Source organism: Hermetia illucens, chromosome 6 (assembly GCF_905115235.1).
Source record: "Hermetia illucens chromosome 6, iHerIll2.2.curated.20191125, whole genome shotgun sequence".
In the NCBI taxonomy this organism is placed as follows: domain Eukaryota; kingdom Metazoa; phylum Arthropoda; class Insecta; order Diptera; family Stratiomyidae; genus Hermetia; species Hermetia illucens.
In genome coordinates this window covers 19,184,089-19,204,457 of record NC_051854.1, presented here as the reverse complement: position 1 = coordinate 19,204,457, position 20,369 = coordinate 19,184,089, and the positions used below count along the sequence as shown (strand labels likewise).

At 41.4% G+C, this 20,369-nt stretch overlaps 1 protein-coding gene across 4 annotated transcripts in view; it reads right to left on the bottom strand.

Annotated features, from left to right (window-relative positions):
* Positions 1-20,369, bottom strand: part of LOC119659063 (feline leukemia virus subgroup C receptor-related protein 2) — a 159,582-nt gene that overhangs the window by 87,073 nt on the left and 52,140 nt on the right. For 2 of the 4 annotated variants that reach the window (XR_005250316.1, XM_038066973.1), the window contains exon 1: positions 18,588-19,140. The exons of 1 other annotated variant lie outside the window; for it this stretch is intronic. The gene's annotated coding sequence lies outside the window, so the exon portion shown is untranslated. Of the gene's footprint in view, positions 1-18,534; positions 19,141-20,369 lie in introns of those variants that run through there. One more of the 4 variants, XM_038066974.1, reaches the window with a different exon arrangement.

Here is a 20,369-nt window from a genome sequence, read left to right as displayed (position 1 = left end):
TGATTTGTACAATTCCCGATAACATTTAACACTTTTACTTATTGAAAAGGACACCGGTCACGGACACGGTCTGTCTTTTTTCATTGTCTCGATCATCCTCCAAATACTCGAACGCCTTCCCAATGTGTTTTAAAAATTTGAAAATTTTTTTGATTGGAAACTCTTTTTCTTCGTCGTCTAAATTTTGTTGTACTAAATATGTGTTATCTGTTACAACATTCATAAACCGGTTGTTGCGCCGTTGATGATGATGATGATGTTACAACATTCAACAACTCTTCGTTGGAAAGTGGCACTTGAGGAGTATTCATCATCATCAACGGCGCAACGGTCTAGGCCTGCCTTAATAAGGCATCTCGGCTTTGCACCGAGGTCCACCAATTCGATATCCCTAAAAGCTGTCTGGCTTCCTGACCTACGCCATCGCTCCATCTTAGGCAGGGTCTGCCTCGTCTTCTTTTTCTACCATAGATATTGCCCTTATAAACTTTCCGGGTGGGATCATCCTCTTCCATACGGATTAAGTGACCCACCCACCGTAACCTATTGAGCCGGATTTTATCCACAACCTGACGGTCATGGTATCGTTCATAGATTTCGTCATTGTGTAGGCTACGGAATTTTCCATCCCCATGTAGGGCGCCAAAAATTCTTCGGAGGATTCTTCTCTCGAACGCGGCCAAGAGTTCGCAATTTTTCGAACGGAACAGTTTTTGTAAGCTGAAATAGGCTCTGTTGGCTGACAACAACCGTACGCGGATTTCATCATCGTAGCTGTTATCGCTTGTGGTTTTCGACCCTAGATAGGAGAAATTGTCAACGGTCTCAAAGTTGTATTCTCCTATCATTATTCTTCCTGTTTGACCAGTGCGGTTTGATGTTATTGGTTGGTTCGTCTTCGGTGCTGACGTTGCCTTCATTGATGTGCAGCCTACGATCTCGCGCCGCCTGCTTGAGGTGTATTAATTACGTCAATGATATCCCCTTCATCGACTTCGTCAAAACCTATAGTTTTCGCAATCTCAAGAATTTCTCTGTTGATTAGTGAATCGCTGTCGATATCAATGCAGGAAGGAGACTCAACCGCTTCTGGCCAGATTTTACGCCAGGTTTTGTTCATTGTGCCACTAGTTACCTCTTTCCAAGAAGCTTCAATATTTTCAATAGCCTTGAGAATATCAAAATTTTTCCAGATTTCTTTAATTGATAATTGCCTATCGTTATCCAATGCGATTATATCGTCTAAACGTTCCACCAACTGCCTGAAAGTTCGACGCAGAGAGTATGCTTTAAAGGTAGCAATTACACTTGGTTCATGGGTTGCAGCAGGGAAGTGGTATTTGGCGGTAGGAAGACCATTTTCACATTTTTATTGCTTCGGTTGAGAGTTGCAGGATGTCTAGGCGCATCATCGACTGATAGCAAAACCTCTTGCGATAAGCTGTTCTTCCTGCAGTATTCTTTGACTCCTGGACAATATTCATTTTTAAACCATTCAGTAAATAACGCCAAAACTATCCAAACCTTTTTATTATGTCTCTAAATAACTGGCAGCGTGGTTTTGGAAATATTTTTCAAGGTCCTTGGATTTTCCGAATGGTATACCAGTAAAGGCTTCAGTTTGAAATCGCCAACGGCATTTCCGCCCAAAAGAAAGAATATGACTTTAGGCGCAATTTTTAATGCGGCAACACAGCATGGAATTCATCCGCTGTTAATAAGTTGGATCGATGCTAGAGTGGAGACAAATCCACATATTGGTCGGCCATAAGTCTATTGAGGCAGGATGTCTTAGGTGCTGCCCACAGTTAAGACCTGGGGACTTTCACCAAAACGGATATACTGGATGTATACATCCATAATAAAACCAATTTTGAAGTATGCATGCATCGTCTGGTGGTGCTGACTGTACTTTGCTAACAACTGACTGTACTTTGCTAACGCAGTAAGTATTATTGGAGCAATGAGTACTATGCCGACTGTGGCATTTGAAGCTATCCTAAATCTATTTCCCATTCACTTGGAAGTAAACAGAAAAACAGACTCAATACCATTGGAGGGGGAAAGGCGGCCAATCATACGCTCATGTGTCTATCTGAAAATCCGGTAGCTCTGATTCCGGCCGATCATATGGTTTCCAGATTCGTCTTTGAAAAGACATACACTGTCGTAATAACTAAAACAGAAGAAGGGTTCCAGTCGATAAATAGCTATGAATCTTTTCAGATTACAGACTTAATAATTTTCACCGACGTTTTAGTCATGGAGGGCGGATCGGGTGCAGGGGTGTTCTCGGGGAATCCGATTATGGAACAGGCCCGACCCCTCGGAAAAATGGCGACCATATTACATTCGGAAATATATGCCATTTCATTGGCAGCAGAAGAATGTCTGCGACAAAAGTAGAGGGGTCGCACCATTCTGCATTATCAGCATTAAACAGCAACGACATATCAGGCCAGTTGGTGTGGAGTTGTAATCAGGTGGTGCTGAAACTTGGCCGACTAAACGAAGCATTCCTCAGGCACTCAAACATCGCTAGTAATGAGGAGGCTGACAGACTCGCTCGCCGAGGGTCTGGTTCCACAATGGTAGAGCCAGAACCAGCTTTCGGAGTCCAGCTATCCACTGTGAAGTCTACTCTGAAGGGAGAAATGGCAAGGCTTCACGCAGCTGAGATATGGAAAATTTAGGAGTGGTGGTTTCGGCTATGTGCAGCCAATGTGACGAAGAGACCTTGGCAAGGTTTTCTTCAATGAAGAATCTGCACACTCTCTGCCTCTGGAGAATGTTTTCAGTTTCACTAAAGCCTCCAAACGCCGTAGGGACGAACCCATTAAATAGGCGATTTACGTGGATAGTACAATGGACCTAACAATGGAATGAGTACTCGGTGCTGCGATTCTCCCCAGTAAATTAAACTAAAACAACCCCTAAGCTATTCAAAGTATGCCGCAACTGGAGAACTAAGCCGCAGTTGAATGAGTAATTAACTCTGATTCGTAAACTAAACCAATTATACAAGCAGAATTGAATTTGATTATACATAATCATTGGTAGCACTATTTTTCGCAGAACTTATAATTATATAATTAAATGTTGAAACAATAAAGGTCCCAAGAGATTACGTATTCCAATCAATTAATATTGGAATCTGCAATTTTAATGAACAGGTATAGCAGAACAGGTATAATTAAGTCACAGAGTGTTGAGAAATTCTGAGAATCCATAGAGCAATCTCGAACGATTTCAACACGGTATTGACAGCAGATGTTTTGTCTAAAGCAAAACTTTGTTAACTTGGCATGATCATCTGTAGGCTCCTCCTCCGGAGGTTGAACTCTTCGCAAGAGTGACATTATATGCTTGTAATGCATGAAATTCCTATCCATCAAATCTTCGCTTTAACAAAGGGTAATGAGCACCCTGACTTCGACAAAGCTAAAAGATGGACTCAGTTCTAGTTCTTCCCTCTAGGGCATCACTCTTAACAACGCTAGGCTTGCTTCTTTCGTTTCTACATTAAATGCTCCTTTCTTGTGGTCAACTGCACTGCGCTTTTTTTTTAACGCAAACATATTCACAGCAAATTTTTCTGGTGTTACTGTCCTACCCGACCCCCTTACAAAGTCTTTATCTCATCTATGATTCTGGGGTTATCAAGAAAGACGGAGCACGTCTTCACAGTTTCAGAATTAAAAGTTGAAGTTTCAAAGATTGAAAAGTCAAATGAAATATACGGCCACCAAGTAACATTAAATCGAATTTTTGTCACCAAATGTTTTCAGATATTTCAAAAAAGAGGTTTGATGGTTTCGTTTTAGGTTCAGGCAACTCATCAGACGCTGCTGCACCTTTGCTCTGGTAGTGCCGCGACATCAAACGCGGAAGGATATCAATTCTATTTAGAACGAAAGCAACCTAGTTCCGGGTGAAGTGGAACTAATTTCGTTTTAGGATAGAGGGAGTCTTGAATCGCATCCACTTGATCAATCCCAGGGCAGTGCCTGATGAGTTGTCCCTTCCCTGGATGAATCTATGAATCCTTAATTTTGAGACAAAAAAAAATACTTATTAAATCTTTTCTTATTATCTTTTTTTCAACTCTCTCTTTGGGAAAATATTCGGATTATTAATGTGTAATTATGGAATTACTTTAAATAGGAAATTTGCCCTCTTTACCCCTAAATTTAGTGTAACAACTCAAAGTGTCCCAAACTTTACTTATCTGTTTCATTCAATTGTATTTTCCGTTATTTTAATATTATTATGAGATAACCATAACCTTCTTTCGAAGTATTACACATATTACATGTGTACACAACAAATCAACAAATTAATAATCGCTTGCAATACTGCTAAGTATGAATAAATCTCTGAACATTTTTGTAGTTGTTATCATCGGCATTTGTGAACAATATTGCAATCAATGTACTCTTAGAAAATGTAAGGAAAGCCTTCTACTTTGCAACAACAATAATAATCACTTTACAACGAAATCTACAATATAAACACGTTTTCAACATTTCTACAGATTTCATACTAACAAAGTTGCACCGATTCCACCGGAATTCAGTCTACCTTTGTAGCACGTGGAGTGTTGAAGGTCGATTTTGGTATTCTGGGGGCACGTTACGTTACGTTCGCTTTATTTTATTAATTTTTTTTAAGTGGGTCAATAATCTCAACGAGGCAGTTACTTATCAGGTATGTGTAGAGTTAAGCATGGAATATCGAAGTACGAGTACTATTCTTAATTACTTCAATCAGATGAAGATAACAAAATATGAAAGTGCGAAAAAACTAGATTAATGTACAATTGTATAAGGTGGAAGTCAGATATAAACGTAAGATTACATTTCAGTTAGATTTTAGTAACGTAAGAAGTATCTTCATCTTTTCTAGTAACTAGAAAGTATTTTCCTCTCTTCTTTCGTTAAAGCAGGAGAAAAAGGGTTTGGTTTATTCCAGATAATACTCAGAAGTTGTTCTTCTTCTGATTAGCACTGTCGCTTTTGGTCTGGAAAACCGTTATGATTAAGGGATATTTAGGTGCTTTTGAGGTTCTGTTCATTACACTAAAAATTACATTGTTTGACAACATTTTTCGTGCTTTTGATTTTCCCACTGTTTAAACAAATACACGAAACTAATAATCCTGTTTTACATCATCATCATCAACGGCGCAACAACCGGTATCCGGTCTAGGCCTGCCTTAATAAGGAACTCCAGACATCCCGGTTTTGCGCCGAGGTCCACCAATTCGATATCCCTAAAAGCTGTCTGGCGTCCTGACCTACGCCATCGCTCCATCTTAGGCAGGGTCTGCCTCGTCTTCTTTTTCTACCATAGATATTGCCCTTATAGACTTTCCGGGTGGGATCATCCTCATCCATACGGATTAAGTGACCCGCCCACCGTAACCTATTGAGCCGGATTTTATCCACAACCGGACGGTCACAGTATCGTTCATAGATTTCGTTATTCTGTAGGCTACGGAATCGTCCATCCTCATGTAGGGGGCCAAAAATTCTTCGGAGGATTCTTCTCTCGAACGCGGCAAAGAGTTCGCAATTTTTCTTGCTAAGAACACAAGTTTCCGAGGAATACATGACAGCTGGCAAGATCATAGTCTTGTACAGTAAGAGCTTTGACCCTATGGTGAGACGTTTCGAACGGAACAGTCTTTGCAAGCTGAAATAAGCTCTGTTGGCTGACAACAACCGTTCGCGGATTTTATCATCGTAGCTGTTATCGGTTGTGATTTTCGACCCCAGATAGGAGAAAATGTCACCGGTCTTAAAGTTGTATTCTCCTGTCCTTATTCTTCCTGTTTGACCAGTGCGATGTTGTTGGTTGGTTCGTCCTCGGTGCTGACGTTGACACCATATATTTTGTCTTGCCTTCATTGATGTGCAGCCCAAGATCTCGCGCCGATTGCCGCCTGCTCGATCTGGATGAAGGCAGTTTATAGGTCTCGGGTCGTTCTCCCCATGATGTCGATATCGTTAGCATAGGCCAGTAGTTGGGTGGACTTAAAGAGGATCGTACCTCTTGCATTTACATCAGCATCACGGATCACTTTCTCGAGGGCCAGGTTAAAGGGGACGCATGATATCGTAGACCGTTGTTGATGTCTAATGGTCTTGAGAGTGATCCTACTGCATTTATCTGGCCTCGTACATTTGTCAGGGTCAGCCTAGTCAGTCTTATTAATTTCGTCGGGATACCGATCAGGCCCGTGTACAGTTTTACCCTGGCTATGCTGTCACAAGCGGCTTTAAATTCGATGAATAGATAGTGCAACTGTTGTCCATATTCCAATAGTTTTTCTATCGCTTGCCGCAGAGAGAAAATCTGATCCTTTGCTGATTTGTCTGGGGTGAAGCCTCTTTGGTATGGGCCAATTATGTTCTGGGCGTATGGGGTACTCAGGTACCTCTATAATTGCTGCACTGTGTGATATCTCCCTTTTTATGTATGAGACAGATAATGCCTCGTTGCCAATCGTCAGGCATTGATTTGCTGTCCCATACCTTGAGCACAAGTTGATGAACCACTTCGTGTAACTGGTCGCCTCCATATTTAACCAATTCGGCTGTAATTCCATCGACTCCTGTCGACTTATGATTTTTTAGTCTATGAATTGCACGGACTGTTTCTCCTAAACTTGGTGGTGGCAGTATTTCTCCGTCGTCTTCAATTGGCGGGACCTCCAACTCGCCGATTTTCTGGTTGTTCAGTAGCTCATCAAAATACTCAATCCATCGCTCTAATATGCCCATTCTGTCGGAAATCAGATTTCCCTCTTTGTCTTGGCAGGATGAGGATCGAGATATAAAAGGCTTCATCCTGCTGATTTGTTGGTGAAACTTGCGCGCCTGGTGCGGTTGCTCCCTGTAATTTTCTAGTTCACAGACTTTTTGGTTCTCCCAGGCTTAGTTTTTCCGTCTGTGAAGTCGCTTCTCCGCTCGACAGAGTTCGTGATAAGTCTCTGCGCGTGCCCGCGTTCTTTGAGAATGCAACATTACTCGGTATGCGGCATTCTTCCGTTCCGTTGCTAGCTTACATTCATCGTCAAACCAGCCGTTCCGACTCCTTTTGCGGCTGGGGCCAAGTATGTTTCTGGCCGCATCCATGATAACGTTCTTCAGGTGATTGTGGATATCATTTGTTGATGCTTCATCTCCGGGCCCGCTGTTCACAGCGGTTATTTCGGCATCCATTTCCCTCTTATAGGTGTCGTGGAGGGTTGTGCTATGGATGGCTTCAGTGTTAACTCCCACCTGATTGTCAAAGGGGAGTCTAGGTGGCATTGTTATTCGAGCTCGGAGCACCATGCCAACGAGATAGTGATCCGAGTCTATATTGGCCCCCTATATGTTCTGACATTCATCAAGGCTGAGAGGTGGCGGCGTTCGATCAACACGTGTTCAATTTGGTTGAAAGTGGTCCCGTCTGGAGAGGCCCACGTATGTTTGTAGACCGCTTTTCGCGCAAAACAGGTACTTCCAACAACCATTTCGTGTGACCCTTATCATTTGTATTTTCGTGTAAGCTATGGGAGCCAACGAATCGCCTGAATGCGGGCTCCTTCCCTACTTGGCTGTTAAAATCTTCAAGTATGATTCTGATGTCATATCTGGGACAGGTTTCGAGGGTTCGTTCTACTGCCTCGTAGAAGGTATCCTTCTCCGACTCTGTAGTCTCCTCTGTATGGGCGTGAACGTTAATGAGGTTTATATTTCTAAACTTGTCTCGCAAACGCTTATGTTTTCAAAGCCGATAACAGTAGGTTTCATTTCTTGGCTGACTAAGAAACCTACTCCGAGCACATGGTTTACTGGATGGCCACTATAATATATGGTGTAGTGGCTCTTCTCCAGGAAACCTGTCCCTGTCCAACGCATCTCCTGTAATGCTGTTACGTCAGCCCTATATTGGGACAGGGTATCGGCTAGCTTGTTATCAGCTTCATCTCTATACAGGGAGCGCATGTTCCATAAGAAAATGCGCAAATCGTTATTCCGTTGTCGTTGCCGGGTTCGTCGTTGTATAATCCGTCCAGTCCGAGGCTCCTGTTGTGGCTTCGTAACAAGTTGTTTTCCGTGTAGGGTTGTCAGCCCGACCCAACCCCCAACCTGGAGGACCAGTTGGTACAATTTGTCCCGTTTGTAGGCACGGGAGACTCGCCTTTATCCTTCTCCGTCTGCAGCTTTTCGTTAAGAAAGAGCTCCCAGCGGTCGGAGATAGGGTTTGGTAGTAGAGCTGTTGGTGTTGGTGCAGCAGGCATTTCCCAGGTTTTATGCTCCATCGTGGGTACCAATCCACGTTTCGCCCTGGGACCTATACTACCCTTTGACCACCAAAGCTAAAGCAGAAGGAAAAGGTTTTGGTTTATTCCAGATGATACTCAGAACTTATTCGTTCTCTAATTAGCGGAGTTACTGCTGTTTTTGGTCCGGAAAACTGTTATGATTAAGAGATATTTAAGTACTTTTGAGGTTCTGTTTATTCCACTAAAAATTACATTGTTTGCCTACATTTTTCGTGCTTTTGATTTTCCCATTGTTTAAACAAATAAACGGAACTAATAATCTTGTTTTAAATAATCAAGCTTTTTAAGATTTTGCGTAAACCGATCTATATGCCTGCCCGTCTATCTACCTGTATATCTCTCTCTATGTTCCTTCCTTTATCTATCTACCTCTCTCTCCGTTTGTATGACCGTGTGTATAATGTATTTTCCTCTTTATAGAGGTGAAAACATCGGAAACTAGAGTGCTGTATTTTAACTTACTAAAATCAGCTCTCCCCACAGACGTGCCCTCACGAAACTATCTGTGAACATTACATCCTGGGGCAGACTTTACCTTTTGTTAGCTTCTTCCTACGGCGAGAATTGTTCTCTCTCCTTCGAAAGTCTTCCAAGCTTCGAAGCTTTTCCTGAATACAGCTGATGGGTTCGCTTACTATATTACATACTTTTGGAGTCCAATCATCAGCTGTGCTAATTTCCTGGAGCGGACACCTACCTGTCATCCAAATAGCATGCCTTCCACTTTTATATCGTGCTGTCTTTGCCTCGATGTAGGCCCATAATAATTGTCATATCCAAATAAAGCTTTTGGACTATCCGTCCCAAAAGATTGCTTAATGGGACATGGCCCTTTCTATCAAAGCCTGCACCTTCGTGCAACATGAAATCGAAGTATTCCTTACAATTCTATGTCAGACTCCCTTTTGCGCCAGGCCGTTTGCATCTTTCAGATGTATCATACTCGCACACGCTAGATCTGGCTATGTAACAAGACATCTAAAACAGATAGTACGAAATACTTTCTTTTCCGCGATCGTTATGGGGTTGCACCGATCGTGGAAAAGTTGCGAGACAGGCGTCTTCGATGGTATGGTCACGCAATTCGTGCAGACGAGAATTCACTTGCCAAGATTGGTCTGAACATCGAAGTCGATAGTAAACGACCAAAAGGCAGACCTAAGCAACGGTGGCTTGATACGCTGGATGCGGATTTGAAAACCCCGAGATAGCACCTAGATCAGGCATTCGATAGAGCCAAATGGCGAAGCCGATCACGAGAGAAGAAGACTTTCTCTCCGGTCCTACAGACCATCCATTCCATCTTGAAGTATGCTTTCTCAGTCCCAAATTGAAACTCCTTCTCTTTGTCCGTTTTGGCATAGTCTCGTCTTTCTAATTTGGCTTACTCTAAGCTTTTGTTAAAACAATTCCCGATGAGGCCACTTTGGGAGCCTTGCAACAGCCATAAACCTGACCACTGAATTCACTTCGCTCATGGGCTCTTCGAAGGAATTGTTGAAATTTCGGACTACTCTCTTGATTTGGTGGTAGGAGTTGTACTTCGACTCGGAAAATTCTTGGAGTGTATTCACCTTTTCTTCCCTTCTGTGCTCGGTGGAACTGCTATGTCAATATTCCCTATGTCCAACGATGGTAATACGCTTTTTATATCTATGGTTTGCACATGTGCATTTCCCCTAAATCAAACACATGCTAGCGTTTCCAGACTATAGCTCTAGCAGTCACCAGGTTTTTGCCTGACGTTACTCTTACGCTATGTATGAAGTCCGATTTTCAAAGCAGTGTGCCATATTCCAAAACCTATAGTAAACGTGTATTCTATTTACCTTATAAGCATCCTGCTTAGATGTGCTTCCGCGTAAGCGATATAGATGGCTACTTTACTAACTTCTGTTAGTAACTCATCCGTAAGTGTTTGTATGGAAAAAAACCGCTGCTAACCAGCCACTATGCATTAATGACTTTTCGATTTTCTGATATAGTGGCGTTTTCCTTAGCCAGTTTCTTTCGAGGAGGAGCGTTTTGCTGCCATTTCCGCCTGGTATCCGGTCTAGGCTTGCCTTAATAACGAACGGCAGAGACCCCGGTTCAAGGTCTTGCATAATAAGAGCTTTGACTCTATAGTGAGGCGTTTTGAGCGAAACAGTTTTTGTAAGCTGAACTAGGCTCTGTTGACAGCCAACAACCGTGCGCGGATTTCGTCGTCGTAGCTGTTATTGGTTGAGATTTTCGACCCTAGAGAGGAGAAATTTTCAACGGTCTTAAAGTTGTAGTCTCCTAAATTCACTGTTTTCGTTCGACCAGTGTGATTCGATGTTGTTCGTCCTTTCCGTTTTGGTTTTTTCGCTGACGTTGCCATCATGTACTTCGTCTTGCCTTCTTTAATTGCCCAAGATTTCACGCCGCCTGCAGTAGTTGGGTGGATTTGTTATTGCTGATTTGTCTTGAGTAAAGCCTCTTTGGTATGGGCCAATGATGATTTGGGAATATGGGGCTATCTGGCTTAGCAAGATAGAGGAGAATATCTTATAGACGGTACTCAGCAACGTGATACCTCTATAATTGCTGAACTGCGTGATATCTCCTTTTTTATGTATGAGACAGTTGATGCCTCGTTGCCAGTCATCAGGCATTGATTCGCTCCCCCGCTCCATGAGTATAAATTGATGGATTGTTTCATGTAATTGGTCGCCTCTATATTTAACCAATTCAGCTGTAATTCCAACGGCTCCTGCCGATTAATGATTTTTAATCCGGTAGATTGCGTGGACTGTTTCTTCAATGCTTGATGGTGGCAGCATTTGTCTGTCATCTTCAGTTGGCGGGACCCCGAACTCCCCGATGTTTTGATTGTTGAGCAATTCATCAAAATACTCAACCATCGCTCCAATATCCACATTTGGCCAGTAATTAGATTTCTCTCTTTATTTCGACAGGATGAACATCGTGTTGTGAAAGGCTCATCCTGCTGACTTGTTGGTAAAACTTCTGCGTCTGGTACGGTTTTTCCCTGTACTTTACATTTATTGATGCTTCATCTCCAGGTTCTCTTTGACTGCGGTTATTGCGGGTCAGGGTCAACTCTTACCTGATTGCCAGAGGGGATTCTGGACGGTGTTGTTATTTGAGCTCGGAGCACCATGCTAACGAGATGGTGATCCGAGTCTATATTGCCCCCCCTAGAGATTCTGACATTCATCAAGACTGAGAGGTGACGGCGTTCGATTAGCACGTGGTCAATTTTGTTGAAAATGGTCCCGCTTTCCGGGAAAACCAGGTGCTTTTAACAACCATTTCGTGCGACAATGCTAACTGAATAATATCCAGTCCGTTATCGTTGGTATCCCTATGTAAGCTACGGAAGCCGATGTATCGCGTAAATACGGGCTCCGTCCCTACTTGTCTGTTAAAATCTCCAAGTATGATTTTGATATCATACTTGGGACAGGCTTCGAGGGTCCGCTTCTCCGACTCTGCAGTCTCCTCTGTAGGTGCGTGAACGTTTATGAGGCTTATATTTCTAAACTTGCCTCGCAACCGCACAGCGCATAGTCTGTCGCTTATATTTTCAAATGCGATAACAGCAGGTTTCATTTTTTGGCTGACTAAGAAACGTACTCTGAGCATACGGTTTATTGGATGGCCACTATAATATGTGGTGTAGTGACTCTTCGCCAGGAAACCGGTCCCTGTCCAACGCATCTCTTGCAACGCTGTTACATCAGCCTTATATTGGGACAGGGTGTCGGCTAGCTTCTCAGCAGCAGTCGGTCTGTACAGGGAGCGCACGTTCCATGACAAAATGCGCAAATCGTAAATCCGTTGTCGTTGCCGGGTTCGTCGTTATCCGAGGCTCCTTTCATGGCTTTTTAACATCGGTTTTCCGTGTAGGGTTGTCAGCCCTACCCAACCCCCAACTTGGAGGACCAGTTGATACATGTTGTCCCGTTTTTAAGCGCGGGAGACTCGGCTTCATCCTTCTCCGTCTACAGTTTTTTATAAAGAAAGAACTCCCAGCGATCACCACGTGGAGGTGGAGATAGGGTTTGGTGGTAGAGCTGTTGGTGTTGGTTCAGCAGCCGTTTCCCAGGTTTTATGCTCCATCATGGGTACCAATCCACGTGTAGCCCTGGGAATTAAAATACTGATTTTTTTGAAAGAAAGTTAAAGTTTAATTTGTGCCTTATATTTTATATAAGATATAATAATAAAGTAAATTAACGCATTATTTCTTTGTTCACACTTGTATATGAATGTAGAGGTTAAGACTTTTCATTTAATTGGGGTACTGGCATTTTATGATTACTTGAGGGGCAGGAAATTCACACGAAATTAAATTTCGGTCTACTAAAGAATGCTAAGATTTTCATAAAACTCTTTAATATCGTGACCTATATTACTAAAATCTATATAACTTTTCTGTGATAAACCTAACGCTCAATGGACGCAGGCATTACTTAAACTTTTCAGCTGGGGGACCTAGTCGTTGGATTGGGAGGATTGGAGGCAACCTATCCTGTTATTGAGTTGTAGTTCCATAAATATCTTGAATTGTAAAAATTTCTTCTTGCGTACAAAGCGTGTAGTCAGGCACATAATATCAAAACAAAATTAAATGTAAGCGTTTTACAATTACAATTCAGTACAACCCTCCAATTACCGGTGGCTATTATTCTAAGTTTTAAATCACTCTAATTACTAGTCATTTTTCAATTACGCTAATCGAATTAGGAGTTTTATGTCATTACTACATCATTTATTTGCACAACATTGTTCCAATGTCTGGTGACGACATTTAGGAAAATACTCATTCAAGAATGTTGTACATGTTCATTAAGCAAGGGGTTGAAAGTTGGTTAGAATATAATCTGTTTGATAATGATATCCGGCATTTTACACTCAAGGGACAATGTCGAAAGAGATGATTTTCTATTGTGCAAAATTTTATGCCACACTTATTACTTAACTGGATAATGATGATCAAATACCATGGCCATGAACATCAAACCTCTGTGTAATTAGTTAGTTGGCAGATTTGTAGCCATTGAACTTCTTGTTTGTTTGCCTGTAGTTAGTAGACTTACAAATTGAAGAATTTGTTCTCAAAAAGCTACTAGCATACCATTATGGATACTCAAAATGTCATAAGGCGGGAATAAGGCAGATAAAATACTGAAAAAAATTGCATTTCGTTACCAAAAAAATACTAAATTATTCCTCACTCCTAGGGTCGAAAAAGCAACGACCCGGCTCTGAATTAAGTATTTCCCTATAATCCTGGAGAAAGTCAATCTGTTACGATAAATATAGGAAATTGTAAAATGCCTTTCCATAGAAGAAAAACTGTATGAATAGGAAAAGGTCTGTAGAGAATAGAAAGGATATTGAAAGATTCAGATAAGTCAAAGGTATACCAACAACGTATTGATGTCTATCGGTAACAAGCTGTATTCCCAAATGCAATGTAAAGTACGAGTATGCCTTTATAAGGTGTGAATAAATTTGGAAGGAAATATTCGAATGGAGAAAAACTGTGATAAAGTATACGAATATGCATGTCGGAAACACGTTTAAGATTTGGGGACGGAGTTGAGTTGATTGGTGGGGTGAAAGTGATTGTAACCTCTAGTGCAAAGAATACTAATTATAATGGTACTAAGGAGACTCCCTCGTCATGTTATAACATCTGATGAAGTTAAAAATACCCAACCCTCCCCATCATCGGATGTAATTCAAATATATCAATAAATATAAACTAATTAACCACTCGTACCCTTCGTGATTAAGGTTATAACGACGATGATCTCTGTAATTTGATCCTCTGGTCAACCATTTCGAGGATCGTTCCTCAACCCAGAAAGAAAAAGTCCGGAAACCGGAAGCTGGACGCTTCAGGTATGAAAAGTTTTGTGTATTTCTTTTATAAAGAGATTTGAGTGTGCATGTGTCCCATTAGTATGTAGCACGTAATACAGGGTGCGGCAGCACAAATCAAATCAAATCTGTTAGGTGACGTCCCCCATTCTCCGTACATTGCGTAAACCGATTTCTGGCGTTTGTCATGACTCTTGTTAGCGTAGCAGGTGTTATGTTGGCAATTTCTTCTTGGATCTTGGTCTTCAAATCTTGTAGGGTTCTTGGACGGTTCACATAAACACGGGATTTCAAAAACCCCATTGAAAAAAATCACAAGGGCACAGATCGGGAGAGCGTGCCGGCCATTCCAAATCGCCTCTAATTGAGATAAGGCGCTCTGCAAAGTGTTCCCTCAAAACAGCCATCGATGCTCTTGAAGTGTGTGCTGTTGCACCGTCTTGTTGGAACCAAGTGTCCCGCAAATCCAAATTTTCTAGCCGTGGGAAAAAAAATTCTGTAGCATGTTTACATACCGGTCCGAATTCACTGTCACGGTAATCTCATTTTCCTCAAACAACCAGGGACCAATAATTCCAGCTGAGGAAATTGCACACCACACTGTGACTTTGGGTGAATGCAAAGGCTTTTGATGCAATTCTCGTGGGTTGGTGTCAGCCCAGTAGCGCATGTTTTGTTTGTTAACCGACCAACACAAATGAAAATGGGCTTCATCGTTAAAAAAACAATAGCACCCTCGGAACGACATCAAGAAGAAGCTGATTGGGGCATACCTATTGATGTGTAAATGTGTTCATGCACTTTTCTGTTCTGACTGTGCATGGGCTGGTGTTTGCGTTGTGTTTGTTGATGAAGGATAAAGTAGAGACAAGGTCAATAAACGCCAAAAGTGAAGGAACGTATAAAAGGAGTAACTCTTCCGGGGCTTATGCGGAGTAGAGCCCCGATCCGGAAGAATTACCCTTCACCCAGCTTGGGGTAAAAATAGTTGAGCTGTCCGAGTTTATGAAGGACAAGCACAACGTGTACCAAGCCATAAAGTATATGGTTAGGGCTATTAGAGTCCTCTATAATAGATCGCAGATGGAGGAAACGAATAATAAGGATACGCCGAATCCCGCTGTGCCAACAGTGTCACAAGGGACCCAAGTGATGCCTAACCGTATTACTACCGAATCACGGCGAAATAAACGAGTACTTGAAAAAGAGGGGGATCCTCTAAATAATCAGCAGCCGCCTAAGAGAAAAAAAGGCGGACAGGACATTCCGAAAACCAGCACCAACAGCTTAGAAGGAGGATGGCGTGCAGCGAATGTAGGAAACTCGACCAACGTTGCGAAGCCCAAGACAAACGAAAACGATGCATGGACTAAAATTACCAGCAAAAAAAGCGAGATGAAAAGCAAAAGTGCGAACTCGTCCAGATGCGATTGTTATCTCCAGTAAGGGCAATCTATCCTACGCGGAGATACTCAAAAGGGTCAAAGCTAATCCTGACCTAAAAGATCTGAGCGGAAATGTAAACAGAATCCGAAGAACCCAGAAAAGGGATCTCATGTTCGAGCTGAAAAACTGGCAAAACTGATGACTTTCGCACTCAAATGAAAAATTCACTTGGGGAGAATGCCACAGTACGTGCCCAAAAGCATGAGATCTATATACAATGTAAGGATCTCGATGAAGTGACATCGAAGGGAGAAATTTGTACTGCTCTGAAAAAGCAATTCAAGTTGAAAGAACTTACCGAGGAGTCTGTTGTGAGCTAACGAAAAGCCAGCAGCGGAGATGTTGTTAGCTGCCGGAAAAGTTCCTATTGGGTGGGTTGTCTGCCGTTTAAGAGAACAAACTTCACTAAAGAGGTGCTTTAAATGCTTCATGTCTGGGCACTTCGCGATGGAATGCACCAGCAGCATTGATCGATCCGATCGAGGCTGAAGGTCAGGAGAGAAAGGTCATATTGCCAGAGAGTGCAATACGGACCCCAAATGCCTGTTGTGCGAAGTAAAAGAGGGACAGGATAACCGGCATATTGCCGGAATTTAGGAAAGCGCTCACCCGACTGCCCAAATTGCGATGGAGTCCCAGAGGACCCAGAGCATGTATTCTTCCACTGTCCAAGGTTTATGGTGGAAAGGAAGAACATGGAGGAGACTCTAGGATAGGTGCTCGTATCAGAGAATCTGGTGCGAAAAATGTTAGCATGTCAGGAAGACTGGAATGCGATCAATTCCATAGTCGTATTTATCCAGAGCAAACTGCGAATAGCAGAGGAGACTAGAAAAGCGCGGCTATCGTAAAGAGACGAAAGGCTAAGCTAAAATGAGGCGACTCCGCCCCGTGATGTAATACCGGATGGTGGTTCCACAGGGCTTCGGAGGAATCAGGGGTGGTATTAGTAGGTAAGAATCCCAAACGCTAGTGTGTCCAGGCCAGTGCCTTTTGATGATTTTCACCTCCTCAACAAACAACAAAAAGACAGAGAGACAGACGGACAGACAGACATTGAACCGATTTTAATAAGGTTTTGTTTTGCGAACAATGTTTTCTCCAACAAAGGATCTGAGCACTCTCTGCATCTGGAGGATGTTCATAGGCAATTTTAGGAAAAGGTATAATGCACCTAGCAAAGGCTTGAGTGTTTGTAGCGGGCCCTCTTGCTGATAATTACTGTTTCCGAAACATTTATCAGCTTCAAACGAACTTTAAGTGTCCCACGATGCAATTTTCTATAATTTTTAATGAAAGGTGCTAATCCAGAGAGTTTTAGAACCACTTTTCGTCAGCCATCATTATTCACCTGGGGAGGCATTATGAGGTAGTTTCCCGTTGCCTCCTCATTCTACGTCCTTGACAATCGTTATATTGTCCATAAGAAGTTTGGACCGATTTATTGACCCGAGGACAAGAGGGTGTCTTTTCCATTGCTGATATTGAAGTATATACTGACTTCCCTCAAGTCCCCGCTTTCGTTAGCCACTATATATATCTTCGACAAAGTGGAAATGTACGTTGAGAGTTTCCAAGCAGAGATACTGGCGATCCTGGATGCCCTCCAATGCTTGGGACATGATCCGAGCATTAAACGTAACATACCTATTCTAATAGGGAGCCAAGCAACCATCATTCTCGCATTCAGTGTTGGCATCCTCTGAGCTGATGGAGTAGTGCCGAAACGCACTGAATAGTCTGGATGACACTCTCTGGATTTTGGGTATTAGGAACGTAGAGGAGAATGAACAGGCGAACGATAGTTGACGGCTGTAAAAGGTGGAAGCTATTCCCATTACTTCACATTCGCTAACTCCAGATAGGAAGGGTAAAGGTGATCTGGACCCCCAACAACGAAACTCGGTTACGGGACATTGGGTCCGGACGTGCAGAAAAGCTTAGAGGATTACGGCAATTTCAACTGATCGCCGGTCTATAGAAGATCTTGCTATCAGGTTCGGCTTAAGCTACAATTCGGATTGTCGAAGTTACGGAAAAAAGGAAGAGATTCTTAGACACTTTCTATACAATTGGTAAATTCCAGCTACAGCCAGGCTGCAGATACTAGATAGATAATTCTTTCTGGACCTCTATGAGATCTCTGGTTGTAAGTCGGGGAAGTTGTCATCCCTTATGAACGCTATGGGTTCGCTCTGAAAATTTAAAGCGCCTAGATTCTGCTCCCCTTTCCATAGCAGTCACGGTCTCAAGAGTTTATGGTCTATACTTATTGCTAAGTCTATTCTTTTCAGCTGTTATCCTCCAAATTTAAAACGAGTGAATCAACGAGTCGAACGCAATTCCAAAATAAGTTTAAAATGGTTTACCCTGCTGGATCCCAATAATAAATGTTTAAGTGATAATCCCCTCAAAACTGGTCTCCAGTTAGTCATATCTTAGTTTAAATAATAATTTCCCCCAATTATTTTTTTCTGATTTTACATTTGGTGGTATCATCATTTAATTGCTTAACCCACTAACCATGCAGGTAACCAAATACTCAAATTCAACAATAAATCCCATACGTTTTCCGTGTAAGTAGTTTAGCTTTTTATGGCCCTAAAACATTTGTTTATCTAAATACCAAGAAATCTGTTGTCCACACTACACCTGAATGAGAAAACCCCACACAAAACTATATCCGAACAATTTATTATCTAAATAATTCTTTGAATTGTAAATTGAGCTCGACAATTGCAATCGCTTGTATAAATTTATAGAATAATGTCAAGTGAATCATTGCTCTGGGTTGATAAATTTCCCAAGAATTTGCATATCTTATGAATAATCAAAAACTAAATGTTAAAAGTAATTCCTGGGTAATTGCTTACATTACGATGTATATATATGTTGATAGGGCATTTGAAAAGATGCATGTACGTACAGAATTCGCTTTGTTGATTTGCCGCTTTTAATTAACTAATTTGATTTTCGGGTTTTAGCAGAGGATCCTCTCCTTTTCCTTTAAAACGTTCTATCCTAAGAATCACTCAATTTCACTAAATATTACTGGAACTTGCATTAAAGACCTTCTTTCATTATTTTCTGTGAATGACGCGACTGTTCCTTTTATGATATCTTTCCTTACAATCGCTGTTTTCCATGAATGAGAGATTCAGAAAAAACTCACAAAGCACCTTTCATAAAATCACTACACTTATGCCACGTTACAATAACAATCTACAGATGTTCGCGAAAAAAAGATGCTGAATGCTATTGTATTTCTCCACTTGTCGGTTTCACACACGCGGGATGCTAGCAGATTTTCTAGTCACGTTCACTTAAACTCTACTAAAAAAAAGTTTATTTTCGGAAACGCGAAACTGTGTTGTGGAAAAATGTCCCAGAAATGCACATTGGTTTATAAATAATACTGAAAAAGCGTGAAAATCCCACCAGATCCGCTCCGCTATCAGACGCAGACTGGCGAGATATAGATTTAGCAACAATAAAGCTTGAATGATGTTTGGCGTTGTTATTTTTTCTGTAATGATACCTATAATAAACATAAATATAATTGGTCGGAAATTGAGTAGTTAAATACTGTACATGGGTCAGGATTGGAAGATCTCAACAGTGGATAATTCATAGTTGGGAATACGAGCATGATTTGCTCTTTATAGATAACGGAGGTAAGGAGCTCTGAAAGCAAGTATTACTAGCTAAGGGCACTGAATCAAATATCGAGCTTTATCAACTAAAACAGTGCATTTTCTGTTACTAGTTTGCAACAATGCATGACTCTTTTAATAATGCAACTATCAAGCTCCATGGAAGATAAGCTAGAGTATTATAGACGGTGGCTCGATTGAGCAGAGACAAGGGAGTTTGTTGAGATTAGGCCAGTGGCCAATCTGTTTGTTGAATAGCTTTTCAGATAGGTAATCACTGGCCGCACTCTCGTATATCAAAAGCTTTGCTTGCAGCATACCCACTACACTTAATGTGAGTAAAAATCGTGCGATGATAGCGAAGGTTGAATCAGCCCGCCTACAATAAATATCAAATATATAGCATTGACCTTAAAAGTGTAGTTTTTTGGATAAGATACTTACGTGCTTGAAAATTTAAAAAAGAAATCTAGTTTTTTACTACCCCGCAACTCCCCTACACACTGTACTCTTAAAGACCCTTTTTTCTTATGTATCTATCTATAATTTCCAGTTGTTATCACTCAACTATGTACAAACTTGTACTCAGTGAGTTCAGTAAAGGCAGATTTCTGAATATGTTCATTACTGCCATTCAGTCTATCTATTTATTCTTGTGATTATGAACTTTCGCACTTATTTCCTCTTTACTTACTTGAACAATCTGGTTCGCGTTTATCTGCTAAAATATAAACGGATTGCTCGCCTTTTATTCAAGATGAATTAAATATATTTGATCAATTGGAAGTGGTAACTAATGTCACAATAAAAATCAACAAAAACAATGCTTCATGTAATATACAGGTAAATGAATTATTTCTATAATTTAATACGTAATAGTTTCACAGCAATAAAATATAATTTCACCACAGTATATTTTATTAGCTATTAAGGTTTTCATTTGTCCATCTACTAACATTGCTCTGTATTATGGGTGTTCATTTATTGCACCATCTTCAACATTTGATGATGTCTTTAGGGTATGTTACAACAGAAAAATTCTACAGTACAGATTT